This window comes from Prinia subflava, chromosome 1 (assembly GCF_021018805.1).
Source record: "Prinia subflava isolate CZ2003 ecotype Zambia chromosome 1, Cam_Psub_1.2, whole genome shotgun sequence".
In the NCBI taxonomy this organism is placed as follows: Eukaryota; Metazoa; Chordata; class Aves; order Passeriformes; family Cisticolidae; genus Prinia; species Prinia subflava.
This window is the reverse complement of record NC_086247.1, coordinates 3,184,858-3,201,000: the sequence shown is the minus strand read 5'-3', so window position 1 is coordinate 3,201,000 and position 16,143 is coordinate 3,184,858.

Below are 16,143 nucleotides of genomic sequence, written 5' to 3'. Positions count from 1 at the left end.
TAAAATACTCATGGTTTCCCCTTGTGATTACACCTTCCTGACTCAGGCTAAATTCCCTTTTTTATTATTTTCTGACCCATTATCACTCTGGGGTTGCAGAAAGGGTGAACTTCATCCCCTCTTTTTGGGCTGAGATACAGCCTCAGGTGCTTGAGTGAGGCAAAGCCAATTCAGGTGCACCCAAGAGCAGGTTGTGGCTCCCATCAATATTCTGTCTAACCCTATATTCTCTGTGAAAGGGGAAATAGGAAATGATACCTAGGAAAAGCACTTGTCTGGGTACTTTTTGTCATTCATTCCCCTTGAATTCTCGGAGCATGGTCTGTTAGTGATGCTAGAGGGCCTGTCTCTGCATAATCTTTTTAGTATCTATTTATGGACCTGCTGTCCATCAATTTATTTAATTTCAATTTGAACTTCTGGTCCTGTCTGCCTCTGTGCTGTGGCAACAGAGTAAAGAATTTCACTACCCTTTATATAAAAACTATGTTGTTTTACCCAGTTTCCCTTGTTTTATTGAGCATCCTCAACTCTAACATGGGATCTGTTACATTCAGCTTATCCACCATCTTCATGGTTTTGCAAAGTTGAATTTTTTCCCTTATTTGCCTTGTCTGTTATAAAGAGAAGGATTCTGGGCTTTACAGTCTCTCTTTTTAATGCATCTGTCTCTGTAAGGTCTCATTCCTTTATTATTTCCTCTCCTGTTCCCTGTGCTTTCCTCAGCCTCACTGAGATGCTCAGACAAGGACCAGAGGCTCGGAGGAGGAAGAGAGGGAGGCACAGGGCACGAGGTTGGAGATTCCCCTGTAGGCCCAGTGAAGACCATCCTGATCCATGTTGTCCCCCACATGAAGGACCATGATGGATTAAATGTCTGCTCATTCCAAAATCTTCTCTTTTCCAGGCTGAGCAAGCTCAGTTCTCTCAGCCTTTCCTTGTAGGAGAGGTGCTCCATCCCTCTGATCGTCTTGGTGGTCTGTATATGGGTTAAAAGGTAATTACAAATTTCCATGAGTCTATCCCAAACACAGTTAAAAATATCACACAGAAATGTTATGAAAATCAAACCTGTTTGAATTTTCATCAATTTCTTTCATTCCAGTGCCAAACCAGCACATCATTCCATGTTCTGAGCACTTGGATAGGGTAATGACTAATGCTTCAAAATTATCGTGCTGAGGGAAAATCAGACTGAAATGCAAGCAAGCAGTGAGCAATGAAATGCACACACTATGCAAATTGATAGAGGAATTAGCCATGATCAACAAGGAAAAGAAGAAAGATCAGATTGTGCAAAAGCAAGTTAAACCCCATCTTTTATCTTCCATTTCTGTCCTGTTTCTTTCTTCCCATCATCTATCCATTGCTCTCTTTTCTTTATTCCAGGGCTTACCTCTAGCTCTAGTTTTTTTTTATTGTAGGACAGAAATATATTTCATTACAACTTGAACTCATTAAATAGGTCAGGGAACATAAATGATGATATCAATTCTAACACCCACCCAGCCTGCAAAAACACAGTTAATTTGCCTCTCATCAAGAAGTACTTAACACCTGAGGATTGTTCTAGCTTAAATTCTGATACTGGAGAGAGGCTAATCTGGGAGCCCTTGATACTATCCTAATTCAGCTTAATTTAAGTAAAACCTGTTAACTTTTATGAACATTAACCTTTGACTCTGTTAACATAATTAATTGAAATATGAATGCATGGATAAATCTCCATGGAATCATATTTAAAAAAAAAAAAAAAAAGAGAGATATTTAACCTTCTCTAATTCACCAAGAAAATATCTGGATTATGTTGCCCCCTGTCTGATTTCTGAATTTTCTAGGAGCAAGGACATCCTTAATGGCTCATTACAATGGCAAGTGAAAGGATGACAATTCTGTGCCAGACCAGATTCAGCACTCCTTTGCTGTGACTATTTTCATCAAACCTGTGATTTCATCAAACCTGTGATTTCATCAAACCTGTGATTCTCTGGACACTCAGTTAGAGTGACACTTGTAGCTCTATGACAGAAAAAGGCAACAAAATAAGTCATTATTTACTAAAATAAAAGCTTATATTGAAAAGTAAACTTTGAAACTTATTAAAAAGGTTGTGAAGAACTGGAGAATTTTGCTAGAGAAAGTTCTCTCCACATATGCCCTCTGCTTAGACTCACTTTCTAAAAATCAGCAGCTGACTCCACCTGGAGAGCAGATTGAGTGCATCCTCAGCCTTCTCCAGAATTCCTGGTATTACTCTGAGGACAGTTTGTGCCCCTTGACTGTCTTAGGAACATGCCAGGGATAGAAATCTGAGCAGAGAAGAACACACTCTCCAAACTGTCATGCCTAAAGCAAAATGGAATTACTCTTCAGTCTTGTCTCAGATGTGCATCTGGAAAGTGTTCAGAGCTGTTGAGACCAAGAGCAAGTCTGAGGCAATATTTAGAGAGTTTCCCATTTATTTAAGAGTGGGGGGCCTGGAACGTCACAGCTACAGCTCCATTTTAAGCTGTACATTGAATTTCTGTTCTAATATGCATTTATAATAAATATATTATAAATATAAATATATTTATGTTATATAAATAATATACTATTTATTTATACTATGTAAAATAGTATATTTTACATGATATACTCAGAATATTATGTGTGGGAGGAAGGAAACTGAAAACCTCCCCAGATTTTGCCATCTTTGAGGTGAACACCCTCCTCACTCCTCAATGGAGGGTGGAGAGGTGGTATAAAGTCACATTACCAAATTTCTGCCTATAGTTGCTCTTTAGATGCCTCCTTTACTTTTGGAAATATTTTCACAGAGCTTATGGGGTGTTATTACTAATATTTTTCTTATGTCTCTGTCTGTAATATCACCTCCCCTTACAGCCTTGAAAATTGTACACAGTTTCAGGAGAGAAAAATGTCAACCAATAACTTTTAGAAAGCACTAAAAGCTGCCTCATTTTCCTCTCTGCATCTCTAAACAATCTTAAAACAAACTGTGTAGCTATAGAATTAGGGGGTGCTGGATCTGCTTTTCTTTAATTCCTTTCCAATGTTTTCCTTCATCACCTGTCCTTTTTTCTTTTCAATCCCACTCTTTCTTTTATTTCTTTTTGAACTCTGAGATTGCATTCATTAGCCTGGTAAGCTAATTTAGGATGTTTGTCCAAAAAATGTTGTGTAGGATATGATGGCATTTTTCTACAGTCTTAGTGTGCACAGAATTTCATTACATGCTTTATAGACATAACATTACAGACAATTTCAAATCCAAGGCCCATTCCAAACCTTTTTGTCATTTATGATCTTTTTAGGAAGCAATGTGAAGTTTGATTGAAAATGACAAGGACACAAAACTTTGATCAAAGGGCTTTATTTTTCATTCTTTCAGCCATCAGAAAATAAGGGTTTAAACAGATTACATCTCCCAATTCAAAGTTCTGATTTAAGCACTGACTTTTTCCTGTTTGTTATGGCTACTTTTGTGGTTTTTTCCTTGATTGTTTTCTCTTAGTGTCCAATCCCTCAGGCCGGTTCTTGGCAGGAACACAAAAACCCCAGATACATCTTCCTTACAGGTGTTCACAGATAATCAGAGTGTCAAGCTGAACAAAAGACAGGAGTGTCAGGTGGATCTGTGCAGACCTGCTGGGCAGGGAAAATGAGGATGTTACGAAAATTAGAGAAGTAGGAAATGCTCAACATGGAGCTCTCAGACGATGGGAAAGTGGGTCTAAGGTATCAGACACGTCCTCAAGGGAGGAGCAGCCTCCAGCTCACTCAAGGTTTGTGCAAATTACTTCAGAGAATTGTCCTTGTCTCTGGTGGGACTTAATTTCCTGAAGGTGAAGTTGAGATAATAACAGTAAAATTTTTCATTTCACCTGGCCATGTTTGAGTGTCTTTAATTACTAAATGTTCACTGGCATGCAGCACAACTGGGCTGCAGTTTCTTTGGCAAGGAGCAGCAAGATTCCTTGTGTTGCCACAACAAAAACAAGTAATAATGAGTTATTTTAGTTAAGTACTAAAGATACAGTAAATTTCATCTCCACTTGGAGGCCCAATTCTGTAGGGAAAACCAAGAGGAAATGATTTTAGGATGAAAGGAGGTAGGTTTAAATTTGACATAAGGAAGGCGGTGGTTTGTTTTTTGTCTTGGTTTTTTCTTTTGATTGTTTGCTTGTTTTTGTTTGTTTTGGTGTGGTTTTTTTTTGTTTGTTTGTTTGTTTTTCTGTGAGTGTTGCTAAGACACTGGCACAGGTTTCCCAGAGATGTTGTGAATAGCCATCCCTGGAAATGTTCAAGGTCAGATTGGACAGGAATTGAAGCAACCTGATGTAGCTGAAATTGTCTCTGCTCATAGCAGTGGTGTTGGATTGGATGATCTTCATGTCCAAAGAGGACCAATTAAGCTGGTAAAGCATTGAGAGAAAAAGGATTATGAAGAGATGTTGCTAGGAGTTTTTCTAGTTTTCTGAGCTTTCATATTAAAGTAGAAGTTTTCACTTCTCACGCTCTGTTCATGCAAACAAGAGATTGTTTTTTGCAAACACTGTCATTGTTTTGCAATCTTCTTGATGAGAGGAGAGTGTTGGTTGACAGTCTGTTTGACCAATGTGGTTGAGAGGCGGGAATTCCACCCTCCAATCCACAGTCACCTTTCTACAAGTATATAATAGAATGAAATAAACAAATCAGGGCCCTGCTCTGATCTCTTCAAAGTTCCAAGTGTCCTGTAGTCATTTCAGCGTGGCAAACAGGGACAAAGAGAGGCTGAAGGAGCTGGGGACGTGTATCCTGGAAAAAAAGGGGCTGAGAGGAGACCTTTTTTCTCTCTAAAAATACCTGGACGGAGGTTGTAGCCAGTGGAGGCCGGGCTCTTCTCCCAGGTAACAATCAACAGGACAAGAGGAAATGGCCCTAAATTGCACCAGGAGAGGTTTAGATTGGATTTAGGAATTTTTTTTTTCATTGAAGTGCACTTTAATTAGTTTTAATTAAGCACTAAAACAGGCTGCCCAGAGCGGTGGTGGAGTAATTCTCTTTCAGCCTAAACCATCCTATTATTCTAAAATTCTATGATATCTCTCTTAAGTTTGTTTTCTAGAAAATTAGAACAAAATCTGTGTGAGATCTCCCATTCTAATTTGTTTGCTGGCCTAAATCTCAGGTTGGCATTGAGTCAGAATTTCTTCTTGTTTTAGTCCTTCTAACCCTTTTTAACCTTTAAAACTTTTCTCCTCACAGAGCATTTCCTGGATTGCTGCAATGATTAAAGCCATTTTGGGGAACAAAGGATTGTGAACATGTGGAAGAATAAAAGAGTCAGGACATGGTCACAAAAAAAGTTTTCTTAGATCTGGCAAGGTGTCTTGGTTTAGAAAGAGATGTCTGCTAAGGAAGGCAGGAGCCTCCCTTGAAATGGAGAATGTAAACCCCCTCCCTTCAAATTATTATAATTTCAAAATAAAGGGGCTTTCAGGCAAAGATATGGGAATAGTAACAACAGTTCTTTACTAGGAATATTAAAAATAAAAATGGAGTAATACAAAAAAACCCCAAACAAACAAAACAAAAAGAAAACACTGACAGAGAGAGAATACAGCCTGACACCCTGTTGGTCAGGGTGTTGGGCGCAGTCCAATCAAGTCCTCCTGGAGTGACAGATGTGGTTCTGTTGCAGCAGAGATGATCCTGTAGGAGGGTGTAGTTTTCCTCTGAAGGTCCAGTGATGGTGAGATGGGTCCAGCCTTCCTCTGGGAACCCAGTGCAAACAGGCTGTCCTGGTGTTCCAAATCTCAGGTTTTATCCAGGTAGGAATGGTTGGCTCCTCCCCCTGGGTGGAGCATTCCCAATGGATGATGTAACTGTATCAGTCATGCAGTGAGCCTCGATGGCCCATGAACAGCAGATATCCCCTGGAGGGAGGATGGGTCCTGGAAGAGATAAAGAACACGGCCCCAGCTGGTTTTAACAGCTGGTAATAGAATACATACTTTTGGTTACAACTTGCATTACAACCTAAAACACAAGGAAATAGAAGGGTTTTTTAATATGTGGAGGTAGCCAGTGGGAACTGCTCCTTGCTGTTCTCAGAAGCCCCAAACATACACAAAACAGGGACACAGCAGAAATGAAAAATTAAGCTGAAAAGTCTTTTGTGAAGATGTGGTGAGACAGAAGTCTGGGCAGAGGAAGATAACCCTATTTACTGATCCCTGAGGGAGGAGTTTCATGAATGTAAAGCTGCAAGACCAAGGTACCAGTAGAGCAAGGAACAGAGTATGGATGGAAAAGCCATTTCCAAAGGGAGTAGTTTTTAAGCTGATTGAAATCTTCATGATTCCAGTGAAATCAGGATAGTAAAATGCTGAGGAGTGAGAACTCAGCCTTAACTTACCCTAAGAAGTAACAGAACCTTTAAGGTTGAAAATTACCTCTAAAATCATCAAATCCAACCCTTAATCCAGTGGTGCAAAGCTGAAATAATCTTCTCTTACTTTCTGCAAAAACTGCAAATGTTTGGGTGCATCAACATGTGATTAGGTACCCAGTGGACCTGCTTTGATGTTTGGAGACAGAATACTCTGCAGGAGCAGAAAAATCAGAATTAGGTTGGGGAGCAGAGGCAGAGCCCAGTGTCTAACAGGCAGCTTGGGGCCTCATGGGCTGAGATTTCAGAAGAAGGAAAAGGTCAGTTTAATTCTAAACATCTGTCCCTCACTTACAAACATTTACAGAGGGAGAGGAGGGTGGAAGTGCTGCCTTCTTCCTCTCCAAGAAAAAATTTATCTGTAGATGAGAACAGAGGGGATGGAGGGCCTCTGCCAGCTCTTCTGCCCCATCAGAATTAAGGTAACAAAAATTCACTTTTAAAGATACTGATTAAATAATTTAAAATTTCCCACTGGCTTAACTTCCTTTTAATACCTTTCTTCTCCTGATGCACTTCCTAATTCCTGAGCTTACAGGAATATGTATGGTTGCATCAAATGTAATGTTCAAATATCTGGAACACAGGATTTTCCATCCTGGATCAGGCCATGAAGTCACACCAGTCCCTAGCCTGCCTGTTGGCATGGCTGTTATCTCATAGTTCACAGGAAGAAGTAACCAGGCAGAAAATCTAAATGCTGAATTTCCTTCTTGCCAGAAAACAGCATGGACTTGCCTCTGGGCTTTGGAACTGGAAAATGCCAATGATATTTTGCTTGCCACTGCTTTTGAATTTCATTATCACCTATCTCCTTCAATTTCATTATTAACAATTTAGGAAAACAAATTAAAAAAATAAAAGGATTTTACTCTCTTTTAAAGTTCGGAAAACGGAAAATATCCACTGATATTTTGCTCATGACTACTTTTGAATTTCCATTATTACCAATCTTCTTCAGTAAATTTTTTATTCTTGAGCACTGTATTGAGTTTATTATACTCATAAATGTATAAATATGTACTTATGTATATTAGATAACTCTCACACTGATGTTTCAGTAGACTCCTATTTCTTTGAGTAGTTTCTATGTTTGACACTGGTTTATAAACATTTTAAATTGCAATAAATGTATAAAAATACTATTTTTTAATGGTAAAAGATGAATATGTGTATGTGTCTATATGTATAGGTGTCTATGATGTCACCATAAAATCTAAAGCTGTGTTTCCAGTTTTAAAGCCAGAATGGAGTATCCTGGATAAAGTGTATTTATTTTCAAAGAAATAACACAGGGATTTTCCTCTTCTAGTCACTGTCTTTGAAGCATGTAAATATTTACTTACAAGCTGTGGGGCTTGAACAGCAAGAAAACATTTAAATTCTTTGTCAAGTAAGTTGGGATATAGATTTGATGTTATAAATTTAAGCAGGCTTAAAAAGAAAATTAATGCACTTAAATGAGATTAAGATGTTATAATGTTTATTTGTCATAATCCTCCTCTCTCTTTCAAAAGTTTTTATCAAAAAATCAAGAAATCTCTACATCCCTTTGCCTGTGGTAACCATTTGCAAGGAGAGTAAGTACTGGGAGGAAACAGTGTGGAAAAGGAAGATATTCCTTTGCAAATATGATCCAGGAAACTTTCTTGTCTACATAAGCCCTCAGTGTTAAAACCATTCTTGTTTAATTTTGTCTGACCCAAATAGAGCAGAGTTAGGAGGGTTGGAACAGTCAGCACTTGTCAGCTTAGCTGCAGTCACTGACCACATGCACCTTCTTAGCACCCAGCTAGTAAGAAATAAGCACATTGATTTGAGTCTCAGGGAGAGAGAATCAAATACAGTGAGTCGTGACATTTCATACAAGGAGCAGGGAGTGTCCTTAATCAGTTATCCAGGCTCAGCTGACATTCAGAAACTTGTTGAGCTGTGGTTTCTTATTAAAAATATTATTATTATTCAAATCCAAGTGCTCCAGAATTTAATAAAAATAAAAATAGTGTGGATATAAGAAATGCTTTTTTCCCAAAGAGGACAATCAAGCAGAGGAACAAGATCCCCAACGTGGTTCTGCAGTCTCTGTTGCAGATTTTCACTGCTCAAAGCCCTGAGCATCCAGATCTGGTCTCATCACTTACAGGGTTTGAGTAGGACCTGTTTATTTATACAGGACTTTTTCATTGTTTTTTGTTGGGTTTAATCTTGCAATGCACTGAAAAAGTTCTAACAGGAATGGTATGAATCTGCAAAGTTACACTGAAGTCAGTAGAGAGGAATCACTTTGCATGAATTGAAATTCTTTTAATTTCCATATGCACTTATGAAGTTTTGTGCATGTCTGTTACATTTTTAATTCTTTTCTGGAATACAAAATTTGCCTGGTGCATTTTCATTAAAATCCAATATTCTACTTCTGTCAATATTAGTCTTTCAAAAGCTTATGATATTTAAAGTTACTGTCTTTCTTCTCTCTTTTTAATTGACTCAATTCAGGAAAATGAATTAAAAAAATAGAAGCTTCTAACTCTCTTTCTTGAGAAGAAAATGTAGTGCACAAGATATTTATTTGGTCAAATACTGCCATCAGCTAAAGCTGCCACTGAGAAGAGGTGGCTGCATCTACTTTGGAAATTTCTTCCCTGATGGATGTGACCTTTGTTGCAATTTTGTTTAAGTCAAATGAAATCATTCTTGATTGTTTAGAACAGCAGTGGCCAGAGGTTGGCATTAATGACACAGGATGGTGCAGCACCTTTTTGTTCAAATGGGACACAATTGCTGAATTACTAATTTCCTGTATTTTACCAGGTTCTGCTCAAAGTCCCCCCTAATATCCACCACAGGTTGCTCTGTGGGTTTGAATCCAGCCCTCATTTCCACTTCCAAAAGAGGCTTATTTAATTCTTTCCTTAAAAACCGCCCTGATTTTGAGTCCAGAATTAAAAGCCCAGCATCTCATGCTCAAAACCTGAAAGGTGTCTTCCACGGTTCTGCTTTCTCTATCCCAAAGCTGACTTAACAATTAAATGCTGCCCGAAATTCTTGCCAGATGCACTTAGACAGTCTTGACTAAGCCTGATCTCAGCTTCCCTGCAAAGATCTCCAACAGGCTTCTCTCTTTCCTTCTCTCTTATTTGTTGTACTCCTGTCCCTTTCAGGGTAAGTTCTGTGATTTTATGGGACAGTCTTACTCACTGCAATTGACTGGCATTAGGTTCCCTGAGTCTGATGCTATACAGTAAAATAAAATAAAATAAAATAAAATAAAATAAAATAAAATAAAATAAAATAAAATAAAATAAAATAAAATAAAATAAAATAAAATAAAATAAAATATTTTTTAAAAAATGTACTCAAGCTGCATACTGGGAATAGCTTAGCTGAGTCCAGAATGGTCATGGCAGAGGATTTTCTCTGAGAAAATAGATTATTTTTCCTTATGACTATTAAAACATGGTACAATGAATATCTCCACAATTTCTTTTATCCACAACTGAAATTCTTTTGTTCTTACTCCTTGGACAAGTAACATTTCCCTAAACTCTCTTTCTCCAGGCAGTGCCAAGCATGATGCCCAGATTTGTTTCTCTCCCTGAATCTTCAGCTTTCCTTTTTCCAGGATCAAGTGTTGTGAACTGAAGATGATATTTGCTCCCCTGTGCACTTGTTACAGACAGACTCTGCCCTTTCTGCTGTTCCAAGATCCCATGGATGATGTTATGATTAACTGGACCCATTCAATTAATATGGTCTCACTTTCCAAATGGTTTCACATCTTTAGATAATATGAAGCTTCTTGAATACTCTCTCATCCCAAGATCTTGAAAAGCAAAAAAGACTTTTTCTGAAGAGTGGTTGCTTGAGAACGCCAAACAGTTCACAAAAAAGCAGTGCTAAAAGATTGATTGATTTCCATTCTTCCATCTGCACCAGAAATACCAGTCAGTATCCAGGCAGGAGATGGGTTATTTGATTAGGTGAAGCTTACGTGAGGGACTATTTCAGTATGAGAATTGCAATACAAATATATTATTATCTATCTCAGAATACACTGGAATAGTCAGTCCCCTACTCATCACACCACAGTATCTGAACGCCTCAGGGATGATATAATAATGTAATTGATCTAAAAAAGGCAGTGTAATTATATAATTACACCTTTGCTGCTGTATTTCACACATAGAGACTATTTATAATGAATATTCTTTTACTTTTGAAAGGATCTATTTTCTTCAATGGGAGACAGTGGAGTAATTAATAGACAGGAAAGTTCTTTGATTGGGAAAAGTATTAAACCTGGAAGAGAAGCTCAGTGTTTGCATTTGAGCACTTGGCTGCCTCCTTGCACCTCAGGCTCCTCAACAGCAAAAGGTAACGAGGCTTCTTTTTACCCTGATGTGTCTTCTCTGGTTCTATGCTCAGGAGAAATGCTTATTATTTGGGTATTCTTTGCCCAAATTCAGCAGCTAAAATGCAAACTTTTAGTCTGACATAGTCATGCTGGCTCTTCTGCAGTTGAGAGGGAGAAACTGGAACCACCGGGAATAATAATTTATACTACCAAGGGTGTCTGATGGGATGAACAACAGACCATGGCTGGAATTCCTTAACAATCAATGGAACCATGGAGTCAGAGACACAGAATAGCCCCAGCTGGAAGGGATCCACAAGGATCTTCAAAGTCCTGCTCCTAGCACTGCACAGAACAACCCTAGGAATCACACCATGTGCCTAAATAATGTGAATAACCATTTCCAACTGGTTCTGGATGAACACGAGCACTTCCCTGCATTTGAGAAGTTTGGCTGTCATGCATTAGGGCACAGATTTCCCCTTCAGCACTGCATTTTCTCTTACTTTATATGAAGCCCAAAATACCTACAAATTCCATGTGGCATGAAGGCACAATTTTATACTTATATGTCCTTATATATAAATATTTTTAGATGCATGATATAGTCACTAATTATAAAAATAAAGTGATACTACAACACACAAACTGGTCTGGCATTGCAGTGCTGAAGGGAGGACAACAAAACTTCTGCATCTTAAGCAGCAGAAACAAAAGAGAAACATGAATTCCTTAACACATAAATATGTGCTTCTTCCTGCTGTTTACCTGAGAAATATTTTTTAAAACTAGGGAAAAAAATCTTCAGTACAAGCTTAAATCCTTTTTCAGGGAAGTATTGAATGGGGGGATTTTTTAATGCATATATTTTAGTGTTGCTGCCTTCAGGAGGACTGAGAAACATGCTAACGTTAACTAAATATCATCACGGTAAAATAATGTATCTCTCTAAACTGGGAAATGTGAAAGGATAGCTGTAATTGATTGGACTCCTCTCAAAGGTCAAATGCTGCCAAGAATTGGTATTTGGGTTTTTTTCTATTGCTGTTGCTTCAATTGACTTTCCTTTCTGTAACACAAATGTTAAAAATTTCTTTGCAAGCAACATTTTAATTCACAAATTTAATTATAGCTCAAACACCTGCAAGCAGTTATTAACATTTCCCTTTAACCATATTCTCTTATATGATCTTCATATGCACACAAAACCCTAATTAAATTTTGTTTGTTTTCATGCCCAATTTGCAATTTCTGATTTTCCCTTTCTTCATTAATTAGATAACGAAAAAGTGATAGGGTTTTAATTACTCAAGATACGTGTGAACACATCTTCATTTTCAATTAAAGGTGAGATAGGATATTTGAAGAGAAATTAACTAACACAGTAATTTTTTACTATTATCCTAACAGAAAAGATATAGATCATGAGATGCTATCAACAGACTTGTTTACACTTCTTGGGAATCTCCAGTGTATGTCATAAATGGAAAGAATTCAATTATAGGAGGGAGAAATAGAGGTCTAAATCTCAAAAAAAACCCCAGTGCATGCAGCACCTCTGACTTCTTTTAGCAGGATAATTTCCAGTTAGGCATAACCTAATTTCTCTAGAGGATTTTACTGGAGCAATGTGGCACTTGGTGTACAACCCCTCCAGTGAAGAAAATTCAGATTTCAGGGAGTTCAAAGTCAGATTTAAAGCATACTGGTAGTCCACACTCCCAATTTTATGAGCAAAATATGCACATGAATTGCTGTTAAATGATCTTCCTAAAGGGAAGGGAAAGTCACTGGGATGATAAATGCCAGTGGGTAGAGCATAAATACACTGGGCAAGACCACAGGCAAATCCATAACTCACTGCTCACGCTCAGTACTAAAGAAAAGAGTGACTTGGGTGGGCATCTAACACACCTTTGCTGAAGACAGCTCCTAAATCACCAAGTATCAGCTGCAGAGTCCCCTAACTCACCCTTGGGCCTTGAAGAGCTGCAGCCAGGCAGTGGTGGCCAGTCAGTCAGTGACTGCTCTGAGTCACTTGTCAGGAATGACAATGCTCTGCCTTGTCTTCTTGTCCTCCTATCCCGAGTGCTCTGCAAAGCCCTTCAAACCTGTCATTTGTTCTGTGCTCTGAATAATGTAGAAATGGATGTCTGAACCAAAGTTGTCAGAAATATTTAGAGATAAATAAACTACAGCATAAAGGGAACTATTTGTGTATGCTTTGGATTAGCTTAACCTGGTTTTAGGAAATTGCAGATATACCCAAGACATTAAATATGTTTTCTTCCTTATAAATTATGCAAAGAAAGTAATACCAACTTTAATGGAGACATCTCTCCAAAATGAAGCAATCTCAAATCCTCAATACTGAGCATGTCCCGTTGGTTCCTGTGATTTCATCACATTGCAGCATTGGACTGACAGTCTGCTTCTAAATTATATGTGCTAAATCACAGCACCAGAGAGCCAGGGAACCGCTGATGTTGGGAAAACCCTTGAAGATCATCAAGTCCAAACATTAACCCAGCACCACCAAGGGCATGACCAAACCATGTCCCAAGTGCCACATCTACACATCTTTCAAATCCCTCCAGGGATGGTGACTCCACCACTGCCCTGGGCAGCCTGTCCCAATGTTTGAGAGCCCTTCCAGTGAAGATTTTTTTCTTTACAGCCAATCAAAACCTGATGCAACTTGAGGTTGCTTCCTTTTGTCCGGTTACTTGGGAGAAAAGACCAACTTGGCAACCACCTTCAGGTGGTTGTAGAGAGTGATAAGGTCCCACTGAACCTCCTTTTCTCTGGTCTGGGCCTCCCCACACCCTCAGCTGATCCTCATGGGATTTGCTCCCCACTGAGGGGAGAGGCTGAAGCACCTCAATGCAAATACCACAGACATTTATGAACCTGTCATAGCCTCGAGCAATCCAAGGGCCTCTGCTGTGTAAAGAAGCCATTGTTCTATAGCTGTGGGGGCTCTGGATGTTGCTCCAATCTTTCTAAAATGTAGCTGAACCTGAGAACTGCTCTTGATTCTATGTTTTAGCTAAAGGCAGTGCTGTTGCCTACACAGTTTTTAAAAACCTAATATTTGGAACAGCCAGGACATAGAAATTTATAACCAGTAACACATTTCTTAGCTTTCTATTGTCACTGCAGTCTAAAAAGATTTAGGGTCTGTAAAGTCTTAAGGACAACACTGGTCAGGACAAAGGCTGTGTAAATTTAAGTGTTTGGGCACAGACCCAAGAGGTGAAGTGCACCATTGACACCGCTGGTCTCAATAGTCCTTGGCAACATTTGGGCCTTGTGTACCTTCTAAATAACAGTGAGGCAGAGCTCCAGTATTAGCCCAGTCCAGGGACTAATTGAAAGCTTGGAAGTGGCCATCATGTGGAAGGCTTGGAGAGTTTGATAAGGGTGTATATAGTAAGATTATTTGGATGGATATCAGCTGGAGGCCGGGCTGTGTAAAATCCTCAGCTGAGGTGTAACTGAGGCAATGACAAATTTTCATTCTGCTTTGGATCACAGAATCACAGATTGGTTTGGGTTGAATGGGGTCTTAAAGATCCAGTTCCAACCCCCATGCCTTGGGCAGGGACAACCAGATCAGGTTGCCCCAAGCCCTGTCCAACCTGGCATTGAACATTTCCAGGGATGGATGGGAGTTCCCCTCTTTGAGGAGTGCTCAGCCCTGTCTGCTGATCACAGGTGGTTTGCTCAGACTCGCCAGGTACCCTGAAGGCCAAGAATAAAGGAGGAAAATAACACCACTTGTAGAATTCCTTGGGTCATCTTGCACAAATCCTTTAGAGTTTGTGTCATACATTTTCCCTGCTTAATGGAAAGGGAGAGTATCTGTCAGACTTTGCAAATGTCTGGGTTAAAAGGGTTGTAAAATGAGGCTTTGCTGTGTCTGTCATTGCTGCTTTTCAAAATGGTTTGGGTGTTTAAAGCCCTAAATTCCGGTAGAGATAATTAAAGTTCTTTCAAATCTAGTTCAGTAGCACTCTGCTACAAGTCCTAAAGGCTGCTTTTTCAACGAGGAGAGTATTTTGCCCAAATTTCCTCCAACAGTTCTGAAATCTCTAAGCAGTCACCTAAAATACGTGTCCTGGTTCTGAAAGGACTGGGCATTCACCACTGCAGCTTAAATGAACTGCAGGATCCTCACTGCCACGGGAAATGAGATCACTTGTTTGTCAGGAATTACTGTGGCTTTGGAGTACCAATGAACCCAGGCTTTCTGGAAGACACGAGTGATTTTGTGTGCCTGGATTTGTAAGGTGGGGTATTCAAACACAGACATGACCAAGGATAGTGAATTGTGGAAGGGACCACACAGCAGCCCTGAGAAAATCAGATCTTTTTTAAGGTGTTCCAAGCTAGACATGCAAAATGAAAGGTCACATTTAAACATTTCCAGGGATACCTGCAGGCAATTACTGCATTCAGAATTCTATAGCTTTAATTAGCAGAGAATGAATCATTCCATAGGGGGTGAGTCAAAAAAAGAAAAAGAGACGAAGGGTGGGGGAAATGAAACTAAATTTCAGCAATAGACAAATACTAGTTCAGGTCCAGGAAATATAATTGTTTGAAATCAGACCCAAAGTGAATGATAATGACACAATGAAAGTTGTTTTTCTAGAACGATTTTCAAAGTTTAGGTAATCAAAAGCTTCTTTTCCCCTTTTTTTTTCTTCTTTCAATTTTTTTAATGAAGCAAATACATGAACTGCATGCTTAACTATCATTGGATGTTGTAAAAAATATGTATGGATTCATTTGGCAGTTAACAACATGACCTATAGCAATTAATATTTTTTATTTACAGAGCTCAGTGTTGATAATGGAAAACTGATAGGCAAGCTTAATTGGCTTTTAACTACCGGTGTCTTTTTATAGTATTTTCTTCTTTGCCCAATGGCAGCAATATTCCTGAGGATTTCAATGTGAGTTTAATATGTTTCTGATTTTTAATTACATTTTTATTGCTTATGCAAATGCATGCTCATTTGTATGGCAAGCCAGGGGTCAGTAACCAGGACAGTTTTGTCACGTTTCTCTATTCAGGGCCCTCATTCAACAGAATTGCAGCTTCTTCCTGTTCAGTTTTTCCTAAGTGTGGGAGAATTGGCCCCTTCTCCAACTCCTTGCAGGAGAGTTCATGTCAGGAGTGCAGATATCCTGACTGGTGGATGGTGATCCAAGCTTTGATTGAATTATCACTCCAAAAATCGTTCTCTTTGCAGCCAGCAGCCCTAAGGAAATCTGGCACCACCTGGAGCTGCCTGCTCATGTTTGTGAACTTTCCTCACTCTTGCTGGCAGATGTTGACTTC